General features: G+C 43.9%; 1 long non-coding RNA gene across 1 annotated transcript in view; it reads right to left on the reverse strand.

Annotated features, from left to right (window-relative positions):
- Positions 1–559: 559 nt before the first annotated feature.
- LOC120398733 overlaps positions 560–26,626 on the reverse strand; it is a 32,020-nt gene continuing 5,953 nt past the window's right edge. Inside the window, exons 2-3 of the long non-coding RNA XR_005594666.1 lie at positions 4,007–4,155; positions 560–1,328 (exon numbers count right to left, since the gene is read on the reverse strand). This is a non-coding gene — a long non-coding RNA (uncharacterized LOC120398733). The remainder of the gene's footprint in view (positions 1,329–4,006; positions 4,156–26,626) is intronic.

A 26,626-nucleotide genomic window follows, 5' to 3' on the forward strand; every position in this document is an offset into this window, starting at 1 on the left:
CACATGACATTCTTTGGTGAATCAGAATGTACATACCATAATCAGGATACTCTTGCAATGCCCTTGCCAGTTGGCATTGAAGAGTTCTTGGGTCAAAAAATGTTCATCTTGACATCAAATATTGTACTGGACTGCTATTAATGCCTTCTGTGGGAGTGTTTCTCCATTCAAGAATGTCTTGCCATATAATCCCTTTGCTTTTTGCCACTTTCTTTAACAGAATCTTAGCAACTTTAACTTTCTATTCAGCTTTGTCAGTGACTAGCTGTGGTATGGCAACGATGTGATAGGACTGAATTCCCATTTCTGGATAAACTGCACAAACTTACTGTCAGAAGCCCAACAAGCCAGGGCCTAGGGCCAGAGCAGGAGCAAACCTGAGGCTAGGAGTAGCAGAGGAGTTCATAGTCAGGTCCAGGCTAGAGTCCATACCAAGGGTCAGAGTCCAAGTCAGGTTTCAGAGTCCAAGTCAGGAGGTGAAGTCCAAATCAAACCAAAGTCAAGCCAGGAATTCAAGAGCAAGGAGCAGAAATAGCCATGGCAGCTACGCTCTTACCTGAACACTTCCTAGAATGCCCCTTGAGTTTATATAGGGCAGGGAGCCAATCAGGAGCCATGGGATGCTGTCTGTCAAACTCTTGAGGCAGAACTTCCAGGGGTCTGTATCTAGAGTGTGTCAGGGGGAGTGATGTGCAAGCCAGTTACAGCCGCTGCTGGGGAGCAGCCTGGAGGGGCCAGCTGCCTGGTAGCTCTACTAGGCCTGGGTTCATCTAGACCCATGGGGCCTTACATTTGCTGCAAATCAGCTGGGGTCTATTGTCTGAAACTATACAGTATGGGATGCCATGCCTGCTGAAATGCTTCATTACTTTGTCTATAAGGATAACGGTCACTTCAATAGTGCTCGACAGTTCAGCTAGTTCCTAAGAGTCTAGCTAGTAATCTACAGTAATAAGGTAGTTTGTGATCAAAGAGTCCATTATCACTTTGCTCTGTTGGGAATGCTGTGCATTTCCATTGTCCTTTTTTTTTTTTTTTTTTTGCTGCTTGGCCTGCTTTTCCCCCACTTGCTTCATAATTGCTCACAGGTCTCAGTTGTCCTTGATCATGTTTGGCCAGTATATGGCATCTCTGTCTTTCTGGGTACATCATTCCACAATGGCAATAATGTATTCTTGAGAGAGTTTCAGTTCTCAATGATCTGAGTATTAGGATTCATCTGCTTTTCTATATCATGCTATTTTGTACATTCAGCTTGTCTTGATAACTCCTGTATTTATGAGCGGTATTGTCTTCCTTCCTGTCTTTTAAATGCTTCTTGGATGAAGCTGTTAAAAATAAAAGCATTTCATAATCACTAAACGAGACTAAAAATACATGGCTTTGCGCATATCTCCCAGTATTTTAACCACTTGCCAGCAGACTTTCTTTTGGGGTCTAGGCTCCATTTTGAGTAACTCTATGGATTTTCCAGTTGAGAGTGTTCAATGAATGCGAATGCTATGGCTACATTTTTCAGCTCCATTGATGAAAATGAGAACTTGCTCCAGATTTCTAGTAGATTTAAATTAAAATGGCTCAATTCTCACTGCTCCATTTACATTATTGGCAAAGTGCATAGGAACTTGTTTTAACCATCACTTCTTATTCTCAAGATTCCTTTTAAAATTTTAAAGACAGGCATTAATGGGGCTTAATGTGTTTCTTCCTGTTGAATCAGTATTCTGATCTCCAATGCACTGACATTGGGATTAATAATGAGGATACAGTTAGCACCACTTGGGCAGTATAATAAGAATTATATGGCTTCTGGCTCATATTTTTGGAGTTCTTGATTTCTGAAAGAGATCCCCCCAAATTCCAAGATTCCTCAGAAAATTTTGTCTCAAGCAATCCAAAGCCAATCTATATTTTTTGTTGTTTCCTGTTATTATTTATAGAAATCCACCTATTAAGTCTATTAAGTCCATTTACAGATGACTCCTCCAGTCTGTTCAAATTTAAAATATTCTTGCATAATTCATTTTATAGTACACAAACACATTGTAGAATAATAAATTATTACAGTAAACTTTGAGAGACATCACAAACCAAAAGCTTCCAAATAAAATAAGGGCAACTCTGGCAATACAGCATATTTAACATACTTTCTTTTCCCATTTCCATAGTTGCATACATGCTTCTAACAGAATAAGTATGCATTTATATTTTGGTAGCCTAATATTTCAATGCATTAAGTCCTTTAGTTGATGAGGAACTGGAGAAGGATAGGTTTCAGGAGGGAACTAGTTTGATGAGAGAGCAAAGGCTCAAGAATACAAGCTGGAGCCAGGCTGCCAATACATACGCATCAGCATGTAACACTGGCCTCTCATCATGCTCAATAAAGATCTCTTTCCTAAAACTCTGCTGGCCAGCTGCATCACGTGTTGCTAATGAAGCAAATCACACACGGGCTATTTGGAATAATCTTTAAACATGCATGTAAACAACTTATTTTCCAAGAATATTAAGATTGAACAGATAGCTGAATCATTTAAAAAATGTTTCTACGTTACACTTTATTTTTACTGAATTTTGGATGCAAAAGCAAACTTAAAATAAGTATGTTTTATTTAAAAAAAACCCCACCTACTCATCAGTTATAAAAAAAAATCCATACTCTAGTTACTGACCACTTTTTTTTAAAAAAGCATTTTATCCAGAACTCCATGACAGCAACAGTTCTGTAAAACCAAGCAGTCTTAGTTTTTTTCTGCCTGCAGAGGGAGCACTGGCCCCTGAAAACAGACTAGGATTTTGTAAAAAAGAAAACATATTTCTATTCATGAGACAAGGTGAGTGAAGTACTATCTTTTATTGCAGTGATTTTCAACCAGGGATCTGGAGCCCCCTGGGGGGCCGTTAACAGGTTTCAGGGGGTCCACCAAGCAGGGCCAGAACTATACTCACTGAGGCCCAAGGCAGAAAGCTGAAGCCTCACCACATGGGACTGAAGTCCAGGGCCCTGAGCCCTGTCACCTGGGGGTAAATCCGAAGCCTGAGCAATGTAGCTTTGCGGGGGGCCCTGGGGCATGGAGCCCAAAGCAACTGCCCTGCTTCACGGTGCTGCTGGTTTTTATATGCAGAAAACCAGTTATTGTGGCACAGGTGGGCTGTGGAGTTTTTATAGCATGTTGCGGGGAGGCCTCAGAAAGAAAAAGGTTGAGAACCCCTGTTTTATTGGACCAGATTCTGTTGGTGAAAGAGACAAGCTTTCAAGCTTACACAGAGCTCTTCCTCAGGTCTGGGAAAGGTACTCTGTGTGTCACAGCTAAATACAAGGTGGAACAGATCTTTCAGCATAAGGAGTTAACAGGTTGTAAGAGAGTATTCAAGGTGAAGTGGGCAGTTCACACCTCTGCAGTCATAGGACAGAGGAGGATGAGTGGGTTATACATTGTTATATTTCTAATACAATATGTAGTAAATGTTCCTTAATATGTATTCCAAATGAATTATGTTGAGTAGGTTTTGTTTTTGTTTTTTTGCATGGCTAATATACCATCTTTTACTGCAAAGGGCATTTTACGTTTACAAACATAGATACATTTGTGTGTGTGTCAGGCAGCGAACCAGTATAAGTTGTACTCCTTTTTAGCACCCACTAACGCATAATTTGAAAGCTGCACTGTCTGTAGGATACAAGACAGTGGTTGCAACTGTGGTTTGCAGAATGAGACTATGTGGGGAAGTTGACCAAAGAAAGATGATTGTGGTGACCAGTGAAATGTGGGACAACAGTGGGAGGACTACTTGTGCTAGCTTTGTTAAATCAGGAGAATGGAGAACCTATCTAACAAGAACCTACTAGACAAGGTTCGCTCGTTTAGCCTAGCAAAACAAAGGCTGAGAGGAGATATGATTGTTACCATGGAAGAAGAACAGCTTGAGAACTCAAATCATTAATAGAATATCTGCACCACTTATAGTGTGGGTAATAACATATACGAAAAAGCATACATACCATCAAATGTGATAATCAAGGAAAATCCATCACTGTAACTTCATTTCAACTCAGTACATTAGCACACTGTGGCGCTGCCTGCTTCACTCAAGTGCAGAACACAACATCAGGGTAAGTTTCCAGTCACACACAGTAGCAAGTTCTTGTCCCTATGACAGAAAACAGTTAGAGAGCTATTATTGTGAGCATTGAAAATTCTGCATCATTTCAGTTCATATATAAAGAACCTGTTTGTGATACATAACTGGAATACTCAAACTGGGGTAAAACCCTCTGTGACAGCAGAAGAACTGGTTTCCTCAGTGGGCTACTTGAGTGTAAATGACAGATGAATTTAGCCCTGCAATCGAAATTTAACTTATAATTCTGTTGATGGTATATCAGTCAGAGTGAAAACATATTTTTGCCACTAAAATAAGCAGATACTACTTTAAATAGCTACAGCAAGCAGATCTGTTCAGGTAGAAGTTGCCATTTTTGGATGCACACTTTCCAAACTAGAATTACTCTTTTATTCTGTTATTATGAAATATGAATGAATATATAAAACTTCCTTTCTCCCCCAGACTTTCAGCTATGCAGCTATGTTCTGAACAACAGAGAGAAGAGGGAATTGTTAAATGCAGCTTGGTTTGCAGTGAACTTTTCATCCATGGAATGCTGCAAATTACAAATTACAGGAGCATACATGCTTTCTCTGACTCATTATGTTTTTATTAGACATCTGGCTAGAGATTTTATCCCTCCTCAAACTAATTCAACATGGATTCTTGTTTCTACTGTTATTAATGTTAATTCTGTTTATGACTCAGTGAGGAAAATCACAGAAAAGGCTGGGTCTCCAGAGCTCCCACAGATGGCACTTCAAACTTAGTAAAGCAAAGCAACAATACATGCATATGATTCTGCAGACCTCAATGCTGCTTTTGTTTGAGCAAAGACTGCAGAAACACACTTCAGATTTCAATGTATGAGAGAGCAGGTAACACAAAGTTAAGATAAACACAATATAAATTGTTAAAATAAGCATGCATTAATATGTATATATATTTAAGGGTTAAATTTGACAGCAAAGTGTTAGAAAATACACTGTAGAAAGTGATCCTGTACTGTCAAGGGATAGACTGGATGGCCTAACAGATTTCATCTCTAACTTTTATGGCTTTAAGAATTTGACCTTTTTTTCTTTTTTTTTCAATACACCTTATCCTACATCAGCAACAAAAGTGTCTGCTTTCTTCAGCATTCAAATGAGGACTGAGTACTTAGCTTAGGTCAGTATAATTTATGTTACTCAGGAGTGTGAATAAGCCACCCCCACCCCCCAAGCAACATAAGTTATAACGACCTAGCACCAGTGTGGACAAAAATGTGTTGGTGGGAGAGCTTCTGCTGATATAGCTACTGCCGCTTGCGGAGGCTGGAGTAATTAAGTCAACAGCAGAGCTCTCTCCTACCAGCTTACAGCCTCTGCAGTGGCAGCACAGTCTGCATCAACCTGGAGTTTGTGCTTTGAATTATTAATACCCTGGCAGCTCTGACTGAAAGCTAATGTCCTCCATTCACACGACAGACTGTGCCATCCTATGATAAAATCCACAGGAGGCAGCCCAGAGAGAGAAACTCTTCAAGGTTCCTTCTTATAAAGTTTGCCCTGAATCCTTCTGTGAAGGGGATGGTTTTGCTGCCTTCAGACACTGCAGATCCTACAATTAGGGTTGCCAAGTATCTGGTTTTCGACTGGACTGCCCAATCAAAAAGGCACTTGGTGCTGACTGGTCTGTTAAAAGTCTGGTCAGCAGCACAGCTGGTCTAAGGCAGGCTCCCTGCCTGCCCTGCCTGCACGCAGCTCCTGGAACAGCTGGCATGTCCAGCTCCTAGATGCAGGGGTGGCCAAGGAGGCTCCGCGTGCTGCCCCCGCCCCAAGCACCAGCTGCGCAGCTCCCATTGGCCAAGAACCGCAGCCAATGAATGGGAGCTGTGGGGGTAGCACCTGTGGGCGAGGGCAGCGTGTGGAGCCCCATGGCCGCCCCTTCCCCTAGTGGCTGCGGGGACATACCAGACACCTCTGGGAGGTGACTGAGGTAAGTGCCGCCTGCAGTCTGCACCCCGAATGCCCTCCCACACCCCAACTCCCTGCCCCAGCCCTGAGCCCCGTCCTGCACCAAAACTCCCTCTCAGAGGCTGGAGCCTGCACCCCTCATCCCCTCCCATACCCCAAACCCCCTCCCCCATCCCTGAGCCCCCTCCCACACCCCAACTCCCTCCTGGAGCCTGCACCCCATACCCCTTCCTGCACCCCTACTCCTCCCAGAGCCTGCACCCCACACCCTCACCCTCTGCCACAGCCCTGACCCCCCTCCCACACCCAAACTCCCTTCCAGAGCCCACACCCCCTCCCACACTCTGAACCCCTCAGCTCCAGCTTGGAGCCCCCTCCTGCACCCTAAACCCTCAGCCCCACCCGAGCCTGCACTCCCAGCTGAAGCCTTCACTCCCCCCACACCACAACCTCCTGCCCCAGTCCTGAGCTCCTTCCCACACCCAAAACCTCTCATCCCCGGCCCCACCCCACAGCCCCCACCCGAAGTCAGACCCTCACCTCCTCCCGCACTGCAAAACCCTGCCCCAGCCTGGTGAAAATGAGCGACTGAGTGATGGTGGGGGAGTGTGATGGAGAGAGGGTGGATGTAGTGAGCGAGGGGTAAGGCTTCATAGAAGGGGCAGGGGTGGGGTCTCAGGAAAGGGGCCGGGCAGGGGTTTTCTGCAGTCAGAAAGTTGGCAGCCAAACCTACAATATCCAGGTCTCTGTACAGAGACTCCATGATTGCACAAGCTGTCACCCCATGCATGGTTTTCCCTGACTCCCCAGCAGTGCCATTGGGGCAGCACTGCACGATTCTTCCACCACATGGTACCTTCTCTCTGGATCGCCCCAAAATGGAACCCACTGTGCAGAGAGTGGGCTAGTACTTCTCCTGAGTTCTGGGTGGGGGGAGGGTTGAAACCTCTCTGCATGTGGAGCTAAAGGGGATAATGCAGCCATAGTGATGGAGAGAGCGGAAGAATGGCAGGTATTTCTATACATTGATTCTAAAGTTAATTTCCAATTACATTTTATATACATGGGCTCTGTTTCATGTACTGCACACCAAGTAATAACATAAAAGGGTTCTTTGCTTGTAAAACTAAACTGGTTCTTTATTAAGAGAACTATTTACAGAGCCATTGCTACTGCAGCTACTATGCTAGGCGTGTGCACACAGACTGATTTCCTGATGCCTCCTCCAAACACTTCCCTCCTGAAAGCTGTGCTCTTTCCTCCAAGTTTAATTCAGATTGTTATAGGTTTGATTACATCCCAAAGATCACTGCATGTGAGTCTCCCTGTTTACATGGAAAGAAGTAGGCCAATTGCCTTCCCAGCAGCATCCTGTCCTTCCCCTGGAACTCTGCGGGGACACACACACACACTCACACACACACTTCCTCCACTGGTCTACAGGAGATTTCCAAGGAAAGATAATACAACCGTAGGGCCATAACCCCCTCCATGGTGGAGGCTTCCAGGAAAAGAAGGTTGGCACAGAGGAACAGGCCATTCCACTGGATGGTTTCGGGTTATGGCCAGTGGGGAAAATCTTCCTCTCTATGGCAAAGAAAAAAAAATTGAGCCAATTTCCAAAGGTGCTGAGTATCCACAGTACTCATTGAAGTTAATGGGAGCCAAGGGTACTGAGTAGCTCTGAAAATCAAGCCCTGGGTAAATAATTCAGATATGATAAATAATCATTGCAATTTTTATTTAGACTTGTAAATTACTTTCTGGGACATCATTCTATAAAGCTGCTTTCTGTGCTAGCACTCAGCTACATCAGGGTTTTGTTCTTGTTCCAAAAAAGCAATTTCTGGGTGCTTTTAGTTACCAAAACAATCAATGGGAAAAAAATAATGCAAAAGGAAAGTTGCTCAGAAGCTTTAATCAACTGTATTTTTTTCAAAGACTATTAATAAAAGATTTGAGAAAACCTTCAACTTATAATGTGTGCTGGAGAAGCAATTATAGGACATTGCTACATCTTAAATGTTTAACAGAAACTTTGAGTGTAGCTCTTTAATTTCTGGAATCGTGATGGAATGCAAACTACAACCAGGATGAATTCTGTTTTCTTTTGGGAACATGTACAAGTTATCATATCACAGTCAATACATTTTACCTAGCAAGTATGTCTCTGTTCAGACATCCATACCTCTGTTTATCTTCTTTCCTACTCAGTCTTCCTCTTTCTGCTTTTTTTTACTCTTTCTTCCTACTGCTCTCTTACTTAACTCTCTGTAACACCCAAAGCAGGTCAGAATAGAGTCAATAATGTATCGTGTTAATTAAATAAAATATAATATAGGCACCAGATTCTTATGCAGCAGTTGTGCAGCAGCAGCTTTACTTCACTGAAGAAGAAGAAAGAGAGAAGAAGGGAAGAATCCAAAGCAAAGCTCATGCTGCAGAACGTCTGTTAGTCTATAAGGTGCCACAGGATTCTTTATTGCTTTTACAGATCCAGACTAACACGGCTACCCCTCTGATACTATTGTGTTAATGTCAGTTATTTTTTGAAAATATGTATAATATTCTTTATCCTACTTGTTACGAGAGGGATTTTTTTATGCTTACAATCAGCTATTATTAGTGCACCTGTTGTGTTAACTGGTTAGAATTAGGTTTTAAAAATAATGAAGAGCAAATTGCCACAGATCCACAGGATCAGTGCTACACCCCCCGCTTTGGCACAGTCTCTAGGAGAAACTCCTTTAGTGTGCCAGACCCCCAAGGGGTCTCACTCTTCCTATTCAGGGTAGGCCACACAGCCTCACCGCTTCCTTAGGCCTTGGCTACACTGGCACTATACAGCGCTGCAAGTTTCTCGCTCAGGGGTGTGAAAAAACACCCCCCTGAGCACAGCAAGTTACAGCGCTGTAAAGCATCAGTGTAAACAGTGTCCCAGCGCTGGAAGCGCGGCTCCCAGCGCTGTAAGCTAATCCCCACGGGGAGGTGGAGTACCTGCAGTGCTGGGAGAGCTCTCTCCCAGCGCTGGCGCGGCGACCACACTCGCACTTCAAAGCGCTGCTGCGGGAGCGCTCCCGCGGCAGCGCTGTACAGCTGCAAGTGTAGCCGTACCCTTAGATTAAACCTCTCGGGCTCCAGCAGTCCTGCTTCACATTATGAGCTCTGTTCAGCAAGTCCAACTGAGACAGACCCCTAGGAGAGACTTGTACACGCTTCAGGGATTAATGCACCTTCCCAAGCATTTGCAGTGACACTCAATCAGCATTGTGAAAACAGTAGTGTTTATTAGTCAACTGGAACACAGGATAGTAAGTCCATAGGTTAACATAGAGAATGAAAGGTTAAAGCATAGCCCAAGTCCATTCCGGTTAGCCACAGCCCAGCTAAGTTGTAGTGAATGCCGTTTTTCAAACTCTGTCTCCTTCATCAGATTCCAGGTCACAGCCCTAACTCCTTCCCAGCAGCCAATTCTTATTCCCCGCACCACACACCACCCCCAGTCTGTTTTTCTCGAGTTGGAAAATGTTGCTCAGTTTCCCTGCTGAGAGTTGGGGAAATGCATCTCCCTCTGGATCACTGGTTGCTAGGTATCAATGTCCCGGTGATTGGCTTTGTCATTGTCTTCACAGATCCTCCATTGATATGGGGTCAGCCTTAGCCGGTCTGTGACACTCCTACTGGCCGTCTTGGGGTTTAGCTCTGCCAGTGGGTGCACCCTCTTCTGATGGTGCCTCTCCTGCTGTTGTGTCCACTTGCAGACTCGTATCACTCCAAGAACTGTAGCATCCTCTTCATGACTCAGCCCTCTGGCTGGGTCACCATTTGTGTTTCCCCCTTCTGGAGGGTGGTCATCACTGTTCAATAATTAGGCCATTTCCCCGGTGCCGAATGCGGGGGAACCTGGGCCTGCCTGCTATGCCAGGCCCCAACCCAGGGACCCTGTAGATAGCAGACTCTTGCTGTGCCTCTTTAACTTCTGGCAATGCTGCTACAATTCCCTGGGCCACTTATTCATGACCCCAGCACCTTTTTCACCCTCATCTCACTCCCAGCAACTATCCATGAGCACCCCTTGCTCCTCCAGTCCCTGCCAGCAGCTAGCCTGTCCAAGGTACTCCAGCTCTCTCAGTCTGCCAGGGACATGATCCTCACTCCCTGAGCTCCCAGCCACCCAGTGACTGACTGGCCCTGCAGCTCCTTTTATGTGAGCCCGCTGGGCCCTGATTGGCTGCTCCTTGCAGCCTCTCTCCCATTGACTGTTTCCCTTGTAGCCTCCCTAGGCCTCGTGGAGGACTCACCTCCACTGCTCCACTCTAGGACAGGACATGGCCAATCCCCTGTACCACCTCTACTCAGTCCTTTTTTCAATAACCAATCCCAGCTCAGACAGTGAGGCAACAGTCATATCAATGTCTCTTAGCCTGCCCTGAAAGCAAATGTCCTCCCCCCAAGCCCGACTGAGTAACCATGCAAAACATAGGGGAAACGGAGGAACACCTAAGGGTCATAAAAATATTACAGAAAATTCCCACTTCATCACAGAAGTGTCTAGTATTTGCTTTCCTTTTCCAAAGACAGGAAAGAGTTTTGAATTTTTGTGTGATATGAGGCTGCAGTAGATCTTGGCATTAAATTAAAGAACTCATGCTGACCTTCAAAGGAGGAATTGTTGATTTCCTAGCACAATGAAGCCCTCCTGTGGTCCAGGCCTCTAGCTGCTACAACAATGTAAATGTTTATTGCAAATGTCTCATTAGGCATTGTCATAACTATAAAGGGAAGGGTAACAACCCTCCTGTATACAATACTATAAAATCCCTCCTGGCCAGAGGCACCAAAATCCTTTTACCTGTAAAGGATCAAGAAGCTCAGGTAACCTGGCTGACACCTGACCCAAAGGACCAATAAGGGGACAAGATACTTTCAAATCTGGGGGTGGGGTGGGGAGGGAGAAAGGCTTTTGTTTGTGCTCTTTGTTTTGGTGGTGTTCGCTCTTGGGACTAAGAGGGACCAGACATCAATCCATGTTCTCCAAATCTTTCTGAACAAGTCTCTCATATTTCAAACTTGTAAGTAACAGCCAGGCAAAGCGTATTAGTTTATCTTTGTTTTCTCAACTTGTGAATTTTACCTTTGCTAGAGGGAGGTTATCCCTGTTTTGTTGTAACTTTGAACTAAGGCAAGAGGGGGTTCCTCTGGGCTCTTTGAATCTGATTACCCTGTAAAGTTAGCTTCCATCCTGATTTTACAGAGATGATTTTTACATTTTCTTTTTAATAAAATCCTTCTTTTAAGAACCTGACTGATTTTTCCATAGTCCAAAGACCCAGGGGTTTGGGTCTTTGATCACTTTGTAACCAATTGGTTAGGAGATTATTTTCAAGCCTCCCCAGGAAAGGGGGTGTAAGGGCTTGGAGGGATATTTTGGGGGAAGAGGAACTCCAAGTGGTCCTTTCCCTGTTTCTTGTTAAATCACTTGGTGGTGGCAGCATACCAGGTTTTAACCTAAGCTGGCAGAAATAAGCTTACGGGGCTTTCATGCAGGTCCCCACATCTGTACCCTAGAGTTCAGAGTGAGGAAAGAACACTGACAGGGTTTGAAGTTCCACATATATTGGTCATTTGGATAGAATGATCAAAACGGGATTCCTCAAAGCTATCCTTTTAATAGGATTCCACTTGTCAGTATAAACACAGACTCTAGATTAAGTAAACATATTTGCACTGTAATTTTTGCACTTATGTCTATAAGGGTATGTCTACACTACTAGAGTAGTTCAATTTTACTTAACTCGAATTTGTGGAACCGACCTTACAAAGTCGAACGTGTGTATCCACACTAAGGACAGTAATTCGACTTTGAGAGTCCACACTAACGGGGCAAGCGTCGACATTGGAAGCGGTGCACTGTGGGCAGCTATCCCACAGTTCCCGCAGTCCCCACTGCCCATTGGAATTCTGGGTTGAGCCCCCAATGCCTGCTGGGGGAAAATATGTGTTGACTGTCATCATTCAACCGTCACTCCCACCCTCCCTCCATGAAAGCGCCGGCGGGAAATCTGTTCACGCACTTTTCTGGTCAGTGACAGCGCGGACGCCACAGCACTGCGAGCATGGAGCCCGCTGCAATCATCACTGCAGTTATGGCCGTTGTCAACTCCTCACACATTATCGTCCACCTTTTTCACAGTCAGATGCTGAGAAATCGGGCGAGGAGGCTCCGGCAGCACGGTGAGGACATGAAGTGTGAGAGTAGCACAGCCCTCTCACAAAGCATCGGACCCCGCGCCGTGGACATCATGGTGGCAATGGGTCATGTTCATGCTGTGGAACGGCGATTCTGGGCCCGGCAAACAAGCACGGACTGGTGGGACCGCATAGTGCTGCAGGTCTGGGATGAATCACAGTGGCTGCGAAACTTTAGGATGCGTAAGGGAACTTTCCTTGAACTGTGTGAGTTGCTGTCCCCTGCCCTGAAGCGCAAGGACACCTGGATGCGAGCAGCCCTGAGTGTGCAGAAGCGAGTGGCCATAGCCCTCTGGAAACTTGCAACGCCAGACAGCTACCGGTCAGTAGCGAACCACTTTGGCATGGGCAAATCTACCGTAGGGGTTGCTGTGATGCAAGTAGCCAACGCAATCGTTGAGCTACCGCTCTCAAAGGTAGTGACCCTGGGAAACGTTCAGGTCATCATAGATGGCTTCGCCGCGATGGGATTCCCAAACTGCGGTGGGGCTATAGATGGAACTCACATCCCTATCCTGGGACCGGACCACCAGGCCAGCCAGTATATTAACTGAAAGGGCTACTTTTCAATGGTGCTGCAAGCACTGGTGGACCATAGGGGACGTTTTACTAACATCAACGTCGGATGGCCGGGCAAGGTTCATGACGCACGTGTTTTCAGGAACTCTGGTCTGTTTAGACGCCTGCAGGAAGGTATTTTCTTCCCGGACCACAAAATAACTGTTGGGGATGTGGAGATGCCTACAGTGATCCTTGGGGACCCAGCCTACCCGCTAATGCCCTGGCTCATGAAGCCCTATACAGGCGCCCTGGATAGTGACAAAGAACTCTTCAACTACCGGCTGAGCAAGTGCAGAATGGTGGTGGAGTGTGCTTTCGGACGTCTCAAGGGGAGATGGAGAAGCTTACTGACTCGCTCTGATCTCAGCGAAACCAATATCCCCATTTTTATTGCAGCTTGCTGTGTGCTCCACAATCTCTGTGAGAGCAAGGGGGAGACCTTTATGGCGGGATGAGAGGTTGAGGCACATAGCCTGGCTGCTGATTACCCCCAGCCAGACAGCCATGCGATTAGAAGAGCCCAGAGGGAAGCGCTGTGCATCCGGGAGGCTTTGAAAGCTAGGTTCCTCAGGGAGCACGGTAACCTGTGACTATTAAGTTTGTTTACAGAGAAGCTGAACCTGCCCCCATTTCTTTACCCAGCTAATGTTGACTATCCTCTGCAGTTACATACCCCGTTCCCCCCGTTCCCCCCTTCCAACGCACGCTTAAAAATAAAATACATGGAACTTTGTTAATGAACACCGTTTTCTTTACTACTGATTTCGCGGTACAGGGTTGAAACTGGGACGCAGACTGTGCTGGGTAGGGTGTGGAGTGATGTAAAGACCGCTTCTAAACTCGAGGAATGACAGGCTCCTGCTCCTAGAGCGGTCCACAGTGGCGGACTGGTTGTTTCAACGGAGCCTGCCACCCCTCCTTTTCGGGACTCTGTGTGCGGGGGATATGTGACTTTGTGGTGGGGGAGGACGGTTACAGATCCCCTGCTGCATGGCTCTGTGATCCACGATAAGGACCGCTGCATAAGATCTCTAACCGCCCTCCCCCGCCACAAAGTCACATACCACCCCCCACCACAGAACATGAAAACTACCTCCCAGACTGACCAGGGTGCCTAGTGACTGCACTGTGTGTGTGACCTGCTGCCGAACCTGCCCCCGTGTCTGTACCCTGGTAAAGGTGACTGACCTGTCCAATTACCAACTCCCTTCCCCCCTTGAAACACAGTCTCCTCTAAAAGAACATGACAGAAACAGTAATTAACAGAAAAGTCTTTTTTATTATCACCTAGACAGTTAGGGCATGAAACTGGGATGGGGGCTTGGGTGAGGCAGGAAGGAAAGGACTTCTCAAAATTTAGGGAATGACAGCTTTTTGTTAATTGAGCACTCTGCAGGGGTGGAGTGACAGTTTTCACGGCCCCTGGCGCCCCTCCTTCTTGTTATTTTGGGTGAGTGGGGTATGGGACTTTGTGGCGGGGGAGGGCGGTTGCAGATACACTGCAGGGGGGCTCTGTTCTCCTGCCTGCGGTCCTGCAGAACATCCACAAGGCGCCGGAGCGTGTCCGTTTGCTCCCTCATTAGTCCAAGCAGCGTTTGAGTCGCCTGCTGGTCTTCCTGCCGCCACCTGTCCTCCCGTTCGCTGTGTGAACGCTGGTACTGAGACATGTTCTCCCTCCACTGGCTCTGCTGGGCCGCCTCAGCTCGGGAGCAGCCCATAAGTTCAGAGAACATCTCGTCCCGTGTCCTTTTCTTTCGCCGCCTAATCTGCGCCAGCCTCTGTGAGGGGGATGCCGGGGCAGGTTGGGAAACAGTCGCAGCTGTGTGATGGGAAAAAGGGAATGAATTCCTTACAAAGATACATTTTTGCGAACAATGAACATAGTCTAGTCTGTCTCTGTGAACAAGACCATGCACAGCACCTATCTCATGCGCACTCAGGACAAGTTCGAATTTTCGGCCTTCGCATTCATTGCCTGGGGTCTTGCACTGGAGATCAGACAAGCGGGGCAGGACAGCAGAATTCGTGGAGCAGGCACACATGGTAAGCCGTAGACTTTTGGCTGCTTAAAACTTAATGTATAGCAGTGCCCTCCTTTCACGCCCAAAGCAATGGTCATAGCGTTTGCAAGTTCCTGCTGCCGGCAATCCGGAAAGCATGAACTCTGCCCCTGTTCTACCCCCTCGCGGCTGTCCCCGGGAAAGATCCCTGTATGCTGCCCCCCTACCGCCTCCACCACGTGGCTGTAAACCGACGCTTATTGTTATGTAAAGGAACAGTCAAGCGTTCCCAAGACTAACATTCCCCTAATTCAAAGCAGGACGCCCTGAGCGAGATCACCCTGAGGAGGATCACTGACAGAGATAGAGACCGCATGCTGCGTGAAAGCCAGCACAAACCAGGGGCCTATGCCGCCATGCTCGTCTAGGCAATGCTCCCAGAGTACCTGCTGATAGCCTGGCGCGGAAAAGTGTCCTACCACAGAGGACCCAATAAGGCCGCTCTCCCCAGGAACCTCCTGCGGAGGCTTTTCAATTACCTCCAGGAGAGCTTCGTGGAGATCTCCCAAGAGGATTTCTGTTCTATCCCCATATACCTTCTTTTCACATAGTTAATATTCCTGCTCTGTTAAAAATAAATGTTTACATGTTTAAATCACGTACCGACTGATCCTTCCCCTGATTCAGGGTCCAGGTTAACGGCTGGGGAGGGTTGGTAGGGGATCTCAGTGAGGGTGATGAAGAGATCCTGGCTGTCAGGGAAATCAGCGTTGTAAGCACTGTTGACTGCCTCGTCCTCCTCATCTGCTTCCTCATCTGCCCCGTCCGCGAACATCTCCGAGGAACTGGCCGTTGACACTATCCCATCGTCAGAGTCCACGGTCAGTGGTGGGGTAGTGGTGGCGGCCGCACCGAGAATGGCATGCAGTACCTCGTAGAAGCGGCATGTCTGGGGCTGGGATCCGGAGCATCCGTTTGCCGCTTTGATCTTTTGGTAGCCTTGTCTCAGGTCCTTGATTTTCACGCGGCACTGCGTTGTATCCCGACTGTATCCTCTGTCTCTCATGGCTTTGGAGACCTTCTCGTAGGTCTTTGCATTCCGTTTTTTGGAGCGCAGCTCCGAAAGCACAGACTCATTGCCCCACACAGCGATCAGATCCAAGACTTCCCAGTCAGTCCATGCTGGGGCCCTCTTTCTATTCTGAGATTGCATGGACACCTCTGCTGGAGAGCTCTGCATCGCTGCCAGTGCTGCTGAGCTCACCACGATGTCCAAACAGGAAATGAGATTCAAACTGGCCAGACAGGAAAAGGAATTCAAATTTTCCCGGGGCATTTCCTGTGTGGCTGGTCAGAGCATCTGAGCTTGGACTGCTGTCCAGAGCGTCAACAGAGTGGTGCACTGTGGGATAGCTCCCGGAGCTATTAGCGTCAAATTCCATCCACACCTACCCTAATTCGACATGGCCATGTCGAATTTAGCGCTACTCCCCTCGTCGGGGAGGAGTACAGAAATCGAACTAAAGAGACCTGTATGTCGAACTAAATAGCTTCGTTGTGTGGATGGGTGCAGGGTTAATTCGATTTAATGCTGCTAAATTCGACATAACCTCCTAGTGTAGACCAGGCCTAAGATAAGAAAACATCAATTAAAATTAGGGCTGTCGATTAATCACAGTTAACTCACGTGATTAACTCAAAAAAATAATTCCAATTAAAAAAATCACAATTAATCACAGATTTAATTGCACTGCTAAACAATAGAATACCAATTTAAATTTATAAAATATTTTGGATGTTTTTCTACATTTTCAAATATATTGATTTCAGTTACAACACAGAATACAAAGTGTACAATGCTCACTTTATATTATTATTTTTTATTCCAAATATTTGCACTTTAAAAGTAATAAACTAAGGAAATGGTATTTTTCAATTTACCTCATACAAGTACTGTAGTGTGATCTCTTTATCGTGAAAGTGCAATTTACAAATATAGAATTTTTTTTTATTACATAACTGCACTCAAAAACAAAACCGTGCAAAACTTTAAAACCTACAATTACACTCAGTCCTACTTCTTGTTCAGCCAATCACTCAGACAAACAAATTTGTTTACATTTACGGGAGATAATGCTGCCCTCCTCTTGTTTAGTAGCAAGCATTGCAAGGTATTTACGTGCCAGATGTGCTAAACATTCATATGCCCCTTCATGCTTCAAACACCATTCCAGAGGACATGCTTCCATGCTGATGATGCTCGTTAACAAAATCATGCATTAATTAAATTTGTGATTGAACTCCTTGGGGGAGAATTGTATGTCTCCTGCTCTGTGTTTCCTGCATTTTGCCGTATATTACATGTTATAGCAGTCTCAGATGATGACTCGGCACATGTTGTTCATTTCAAGAACACTGTCACTGGTATCTTCTTTGCGTTTTGTCAAATCTGCAATGTGAGATTTCTAAAGATAGCTACAGCACTTGACCCAAGGTTTAAGAATCTGAAATGCCTTCCAAAATCTGAGGGACAAAATGTGGAGCATGCTTTCAGAAGCCTTAAAAGAGCAAAACTCTGATGCGGAAGCTACAAACCACCCAAAAAAAAAAAAAGTCAACCTTCTGTTGGTGGCATCTGACTCAGATGATGAAAATGAACATGTGCTGGTCCATCCTATCTTGGATCGTTGTTGAGCAGAACCCGTCACCAGTGTGGATGCATGTCCTCTGGAATGCAGTTGAAGCATGAAGGGGCATACGAATGTTTAGTGTAACTGGCACATAAATACTCTGCAATGCCTGCTAGAAAAGTGCCATGTGAACACCTGTTCTCACTTTCAGGTGACATTGTAAACAAGAAGAGGGCAGCATTATCTCCCGTAAATGTAAACAAATTTGTTTTTCTGAGTGACTGGCTGAACAAGAAGTAGGAGTGAGTGGACTTGTAGGCTCTAAAGTTTTGCATTGTTTTATTTTTGAGTGCAGTTATTTTTTGTACATAATTCTACATTTGTAAGTTCAACTTTTGTGACAAAGAGATTGTACTACAGTACTTGTATTGGGTGAATTGAAAAATACTATTTCTTTTGTTTTTTACAAAGCAAATATTTGTAATAAAAATAAATATAAAGTAAGCATTGTACACTTTGTATTCTGTGTTGTAATTGAAATCAATATATTTGAAAATGTAGAAAACATCCAAAAATATTTAAATAAATGGTATTCTATTATTATTTAACAGCACGATTAATTGCACGATTAATCACAATTAATTTTTTAATCATGTGATTAATCGCAATTAATGTTTTTAATCGCTTGACAGCCCTAATTAAAATTAAACATTCAAAACAAAAATGTGAGGAAACCAATCCTGAATGAATCTACTCTCACACACTGCATCCCATTAAGATGTATTTGCCAAATATCTTGACAAATCTGCCATTACCCTCACACACATAAGTACAATTTTTATTTACAGACAGTTGATAATTCTTTTTTGACATGATTCCTCTGTCAGGAAGTTACTTTTACTTCACTTTTCAATTGTGTCTGCCAAAATATTTTCTTAATGTAGGCCTTTTGGCATTTGGCCATCTTATTTTATTTATACTTCTCAGAGTTAGCTTAACGTGGGAGTCTGGACTATTTTTATGGGAAGACCTTGGATAAGACAGATGCAAAATATGATCAACTGTATGTGAGTACAAGCATCACCATCAGAAACCACTTTTTTAAAAAATGATTTAGCTTAGGTTTGAATTTCTTTACTTGAACATAGACCCACTGTGGAGTTTTCTTTGTTTTTCACAATCATGTGTCAAAATACATTTTGTGCTGCTTCCCTCAACAAGAGTGAAACCGACAATGTCATCCATGTTGGTATTCAACCTGGTTTCCTGCAAATGATGAACTGTATTGGCCATTAAACTCCAGTGCTCATTGCCAGAACTGAAAGCCCTCCTTGACTTTCTGTCACCAGTTACACTCTGATGCTTATGGTTCTATAGCACTGACCCTTGGAGCGGCCAAATAAGCAAGGGAAGCAGGCTGATGCCCATTTACAAAACATCTCTGGCTTCCACTTTCAACTTTCCTGCTCACAGTGATTTCACTAAAGTGAAAGACGGTGAACTTCTCCCTGACATTCAGGAAGGAGAGGCTAAGGAATGTTACCTCAGTGCTAGGCAGCTGAGGAAGAGGAAGAAGGTGGAGAAGAGAGACAGAAGTTGGACGGAAGTGGCAGACATGAAGGAGCTAGGGAAGAAAGGAGGGGGAAAGAAAAATAGCTGGGATAGCCCAGGGAGAAGAACAAGATTTGTTAAAAAGGACATAAAACAAATACTAACTTGCTCTGGGACAACAATAAAAGATGTGCGCTTTTCTTGGGGGAAGAGTCCTTGTTTCTATAGATTACCCATGACATACTACAATCTTGGGACCTATTTTTTGAGGAATCTCTTACTATTATTGCCCGTTATCACTGTTTTGAATAATACATAACATGAATATTATATATACTAATCCATTATATATACTAATAATCAATTGATTTTTTAAAAATAGTCTTGTAGTCTCTCTCTTCCCCTCTCTCTCTCTGTGTTCTTACCCTAGTTGCTAAAACACAAACACCAACCCTGTTTAACACCCACTCAGTTATTTTACTGCCAAACAGTCCTTTCCTAGACTCATGCATCATGTAAAAGGACAACTCTCTTTTGCTCTTAGTGCTCCTCCATAAATTATTTGCAGACTACAAAGACTTCCCATTTGTTAATTCTGAACATCATGCTCGGTAATTATTTTTTCCAACATTGGGTTATTTGTTTCCCTTCTGTTCAGAGCCGTGGGAAACTGAATCCTGCTACAATCCAGCAAATTGAGGTGTTTTCTATTTAACATATAGCATTAACATAGCCATCAAACATGTTCTGTATACTTTTTAAAACATTTAAATCATTTCTCTAAAGACGTGAGTATAGAAGGAGTATCAGAAACTCATGCCATATATTGCAGGTCTTCCATTTTACAAGCAGAGAGACAGATCCTGCAATTATTTATGTATTTGCTTAACTGCATTCAATATTTTCATGAATAAAATGGGGTGATCCATATGAGTAAAAATAAATACATGCTTAAATGTTTGCAGTGTGCTACCACAATATAAATGTTAAATAATATTTAAGGGTAGATAATGGTACACTCTTATGCCCCCACGTGTATAAGGATAATGATAAAATCCTTCAATGGATTAGGGCCATGGGGATTACAAGTAAAGGAATAATGTATTTTACACCATTGAATCTAGCCAAGGATTCCATGTTTTTAAGGTCTTACTGTTTCCTCAGTCTACAAACAGTTCTTCACTGATGGCACACTTTGAAACTTCTAAAATCCCTTAGTTGACCATTGAAACATCTTTGAGTTTCTATTGCCATATGATACTTAAAATTACCAAAGAAAAAAAGAATGCGCAGAATTGTTCGTGAAAAGATGTAAGATCCATATTCGGGGGATCCAGTGGTGAATTTTTATAATGTGTCAACCGTTCATTCACAGATTTTCCCACAACTTCATAACATGTATTAAGTCAGCATTTTCTTCATTACACTTTAAGATTTGTTTAACTCTGTTTCATCTTTTTAAAATCCATTACATCTATAATTGTATTCTAAGTCTAAGTAATAACTTCACCTGCATCAGGTACTTTTAGCTTAAGGAATATGATCCCATTAGTTAAGGGTGCATTGTTCAGATCTCTATGAGAAATGACCAATGCCAGATTTGTAGGTAATGATAAAAGCTTGTATGAGTAAGAGAAAATTGAGTCTACAGTTACTAAAAGGCTTTTAATCAGGGCCGGATTTAGGGGGCAGGCGACCCAGGAGAATGCCTGGGGTGCTGGGCTCAGGGAATGCCGAGATCAGGGTGCTGTTTTTCTTGTTAGCAACAAAAGGGAAAATAAAATGTTTGAAGTAAAATGTTTCAGGAATTCCATATATGGATTCATTTTTCACTAACCTCCTAGAATGTTCTGGACCTCTGTAGAATCTCTTGGACTCTTCCAGACTTTCTGAGAAATACATTTTCCTGGAACCTCCTAGAATATTTTCAGCCAGGCCCTCATGAGAATATAAGGGGCAGGGTGTTGCCCGTCAGCCAGTGAGATATAAGAACAAAGTGAAGTGAGAGCCCAGCTGCGATATTGTGAACCTTGTTTTATTGTGTAATTGTGAAAGTTGACTTGTGTTTTAAGACTTGAAGAGTGTAAGTAGTGACTAATAAAGGACATATTTAATGGTGTCATGCGTGAGGACCTATGTCAAGTAGTTCGTAAAGAAGCTATGGACAATTACTGCAGTAAAACAATTCAAAACAAATTGATTGACCTTATGGCAAGGAAAGTGCTTGATAACTTATTGAGGTAGGTCAGCAAACCGAAGTACTACACCATAATAATGAACTGTACTCCTGATGTTAGTCACAGTGAAAAGATGTAATTTACAGTAAGATTTGTTAACAATGAGGATGGCTGTATCCAAGTAAAGGAACACTTTATCCGTTTCTGGTCTATGGACAACTCTACTGGAAAAGGCCTAACAGAACTGTTTATGAATGTTTTGAATGAGAATAAAATAAAGCTTCAGGACTGCTATGACCAAGGCTATGACAACAGTGTGAACATGAAGGAAAGAAACAGTGGCATCCAGGCAAGATTTCTTGGTGCCTTGTGGTTGCCATTTCCTCAGCCTGGTTGTGCCAGATGCAGCAGAATCTTCTTTAGATTCATTATCTCTCTCCCAAGTACTGCAGCCTCAACTATCAGGTGGATGATTCTCATAGACAACTTTACAAATCTGACTGTGAAGTTGTTAAGTGACACTTTCTGGGAAAGCCACATTGACAGTGTAAGGCCAGTGAGGTACCAAGTGACTGAAATTTACGACGCCCTGATGGAACTGGCGCAGTCGAGTAAAGCCAAGGCCAGAATCCGATACGAGACACAAAGCCTGACAAACCAGATCACTGACTTGAAATTTCTGGTCTCATTTGTGGTTTGGCATGATATCTTTTTCCAAGGAAATGTTGTAAGGAAGGCATTACAAACTCAGTCAATGGACATTGCGACTGCTACTACTTTGATGAGAAGCTGCCTTGATTTCATTGTGGCCTACAGAGACAACTGATTTGAAGATGGCATCACTGCTACCAAAGAAATGGCAGAAAACTTAGGAGTTGAGCCTGTCTTCAAGGAAACTCATATTCATCAGAAGAAGAGACAGTTTGGTTATGAGGGCAGAGATGAGGTGTTAGGAAGCTTGGAAGAAAAATTCAAGAGGGAGCTTTTTTGCTCACTCGTTGACACTGCTTGAGTGTCCCCAAAGAAAGATTTGGACAAATGAAGCACCACAAAAAGTCCTGGAGGGGAGATTGTATGACCTTAGTAAGCTGCTGTTGGACAGGAAAACACTCTTGAACAATTGTATGGACCTTCACTGGATGCTGATACATGAAGAATGTTCAGATGTCAATGATAAATTGGACAACATAAGTCACATTTTGCAACACGGGATGCACTCTCCATGCCAAGTTCTCCAATTCATTCATGATGCAGAGCTGAAGGACACTTTTCCTAATGTGTGGATAGCTTTGAGGATTCTGCTCATGCTGCCAGTCACAGTCATGAGTGGTAAGTGCAGCTTTTCAAACCTCAGGCTCATTAAAACATATTTTTGATCAACGATGGCTGACGAGAGACTGACATCACTTGCTATTTTATCGCTAGAGAATGCCATTGGCCAGTCTTTGGATCTCTCTGACACTGTCCTTCAGTTTGTGATGGTAAAGGCCAGAAAAGCAACCTTTTGAACTAAAGAACTAGGGTTAACAATCTAAGGCTGTCACCTACTGTAACACTATTTAATACTGGTCCACTCAATGTTGGTGCACAGTTCAATTTTTGGTGTTAGTATATTTCAGTTATTCTTAAAATTAAAGTTTCTATAAGCTTGGAGGAGGAAACAATTTTTTTATTTGTTTATATAGTCATTTTGTATGACAGGGATAAATCATGCATGCAAATCGTGCATCAAAGTTGTGAAATGGGCTACAAATGCAATAAAAAATAAGATATTCAAGTTTAACAAATGGAGAGGGGGGCACCGAAGACACTTCTTGCCTGGGGCGCCATTTGGTCTAGGGTCAGCCCTGGATTTAATTATATTTGACCAGATTATTTTATCTCCAATACCTTCCATTTATTCAAATCTGAATTACAGGGCACATATTTTTAAGGTGAAGAATTTTTCTATAACTACAAGGCTCATAAATGTGGAAAGGGAGCTGCTTTCCTTTTAAGATGAGACTCAGAATACCAAAAATTAGCTCAAAGGAAGACTAAGATTTTGTAACTCTAAGAAAACAAAACAACTTTTTCTTTTAAATTAAATATCTCTCAAGAAACAAAAATTAAAGGGCCCTTTCTTTTAAAAAGCTCACCCCTCCACTCCTAGCTAATGCTGCTATACTGCCTTTTTATAGGAAAATTTTTTGAGCATGCCCTCTGAGTGGATGAGCTGAGCTCTTAAATTTGGCAAAGATCGTCAACTACAGACTAAGAACATCTATTTTATGACTACTGAATCTTCCTCTTTTCTAGTAGGTAAGTTTTTCTAACTTCTGTTATATTTTTCTTTAGGCTGCTTTGTTCTCTCTTCTTGCTTGGCTCTAAGGAAATGGGGCATAACTCCTAACTTGGTAGAAGAATGAGCTTGATATATGGGCATGATATGGAGAGGGGCAACAATGTATTTTCTTTCCATCCCTCATCCCATGCTTTTGACTGGCTAAGGTGGTAAGGAGCAGGCTAAGGCTGCTGCTTTGAGCAGCTGAGCTCAGTCAACTATCCTTCTCCCAAAGCTGGCCTCACAAGTTGTCTCACTTCAACCTCCTACTAATAGGGCATAGGAGGTGTGTGAGTCCTCTGCCTGGGGAGGCTCACACGCAAGCATCGGAAGGAACCTAGAGTGTGTGTAGTGGGGTACAGGTATGTGCATCTAGGGCATTTTCCCCCTGCATGGCCAGACTTTTCTGGGGAGGCTTAGCCTCCGCTCTGCTTATATGTGCTGCCATGCAATAGGGGCTACTCTACCCCTATGCTAGACAAGCAGGATGCTACTGTTCGACTCCCCTCACCACCACTTTGGATGGGAGAACTGAGCCACCTGACTAGAAGTTCCAGCTACCTGCCTCCCACCCAACCCCACTCCCTTCAGAGAAAGGTAGGGGGAATAAGAACCTTAGGGGAGGCATTTTTTGGTGTGAATGGACAGTAAAGGGAGACTTGAGTAAAACTGCGGCGGCGATGTGTGTGTGAGAGAGAAAGGGGCTAGGCAGGGAAGAAGAACAGGAGGAAGGACCCTTGGGGGGCATTGAGGGCTAGAGGGAAGGAATCTGATAGGAGAGAGGGGAATCTTGGAGAGGCAGGCACAGTGGCCAGCTTGGATTTTGAGGAGAATAGGGATGGGAAAGTTGCAGGGGGAGATGAGAGAGGGCTCATAAATGCAGGCAGAGACACAGGTAAAGAGGGGCCTTTGGGGAAGGAAGATCACACACAGGAAGAAATATTGTGTTGAGAGGCATCTCTGAGAGCTGGCGTAAATGCAAAAGGAGACCTTAGGGATGGGGACCCAGGATACGGATACAGAATCCAGAGGAGGGGGAATTAGGTACTCTGGGGAGATGATGTAGAGGGAGATGCTGAGACTTAGGCAATTTGGAGAGGGGGAGGCAGAGATGATGGAGATCTATAAGAAAGAGGCAGACAAGAGGGTTGAAGAAACGGGGATGGAGAATGGGAGCTGGATCTAAAAGAAGCAGAGAGAAGAGGGGTGAAGATGGGGGAATATTGGGGCTTGTGGAGAAGGAACATATATTGCTGGGAACGGCATGGAGATGAGGACCTATGATATTGCAGGGGAGGAGATTTGTCTTCTCTCCCTAATTCTGTAGGCAAAATTACTCCACCGGTTCACAACATGTTTATTTCAATGAGCACAAGATACATTCATTATCTGTTCCATGAGCATGAATCAGATATACTTGCAGTCTATACTGCTCTCACAGGCATTGGTCACCCAAACTCTATGGTATCCCAAGGTAAAAGCCTCCTAATATGGCCACATATTAGCAGGTCACATGAGGGGTCAAAGTTCTCTTGGAGATCTAAGACTCACTTATGTCTCTTGAGAGACCAAGTTGTGTGGGGAAGTGGAAGGAAATGCAGCACTCCAGCAGGACACTGAAAGGCATAATGTATATGAGGAAGTATACCTTGCACACCCTGTGTAATAGGTGTGGCCTGCCCGGCACTCCCTTTAGGGCAGGCTGTGGATGTAAAGCCCTGCTCATGTCCCACCCAGACATACATGTCTTGGGGCTGCTACTGATTCCAGCAGTGGAAGTTGACCTGTTAACACCCACTAATGGCTCACTATGGAAGTTCACTGGAAGAGGAAATAAAGGCTCCTTGTGTACTCCACCCCTAGTGCACTCAAACTAATTAGTGTCATTCATTAACTATATGATAAATGCAACATTTCCTCTTGTAAACTAGCTTGGGCAGCCTTATCTGTTCTAAAGCCTCTATGTAACTTGGTGCAATTGATGATAAATGTATGACTGTGATGGCTCTTTAATTCTAAGCCCTGTGTATCCAGCGGCTTATCTCTTTCTGCAAAAAAAAATACTCCTTGGTCTGGGATTTCTCTTGGCGGTTCTCAGCATAGTTATGAATTTGGGGGGAGGGGGGACATTTAGCCACTACTGGGCTATATAAGCTCGACAAGACTGTACTTTTCTATTTAAAAAAAAGTTTATTCCCTCCTGTGTTTTGTTTGTTTTGTGAGTGGTTGTCCCCAAAACAGTCAAATGACTCAGGTATGTTTTCCTTAATGTGATGTGTGCCCTGTGCTTAGAAATGTCATTTGTTAAGGTTAACAAAAGCTGACAAATAAACACATGAAATTAACATATTGTGTGCGTGCTGCATGTTTTTCTCACTGATTTGACAGTATTGAATACAGGTATCCAAATATACACATGAAAGTGTGCATATGAGTATGTCCAAATTAAAAGAAGTATAAGCCATAGATTCTCAAACGCTTTCATAATGTAAACAATTCTCTCAATGCAGAGATTGTCTCAGGGATCCCTGGTCTTCCCATTTAAGTTTGCATGGACCATCTATCCTCCCATTCATGCTTATATAACATCCCTGTAACAATTATAGTAGTTGTTCACATGAAAAACAAAGCTAGGAAAACATGTCTTGTATTTGTAAATGTCTCAGTGCAATTTAGCCCCTCAAAACAGCGGAAAGGAGACAGCACCATATAATAAGCCAGATGACCACAGTTAAGAAAACACTGGTAAGTCTTTTAAGATAAGACAGATACTCCTCTGCAATAGTAAGTTGACATACCTCTCAATCATACAAGCAGCATTAGGAGTTTTTTGCATTTAACTATTTATAGATTTCTTTATGCTAGATAAGTACTGTGTCAGGGTGTGAACCAGGCAAGAGCTGAAACAATCTTCCTGCTTATAAAATTACACAGTTTTCCTGCTAAGCCTACAGTGGCTGGGAATTCATTTACCAATTCCTTATTTTGGCTCAAGTTCAAACTTTTTTTAGAGGAAAAAAAAGCTTTTGGGGGGGGGGGGAAATAATGCATAGAACAAATATTGACC

Source organism: Mauremys reevesii, linkage group 2, assembly GCF_016161935.1.
Source record: "Mauremys reevesii isolate NIE-2019 linkage group 2, ASM1616193v1, whole genome shotgun sequence".
In the NCBI taxonomy this organism is placed as follows: domain Eukaryota; kingdom Metazoa; phylum Chordata; order Testudines; family Geoemydidae; genus Mauremys; species Mauremys reevesii.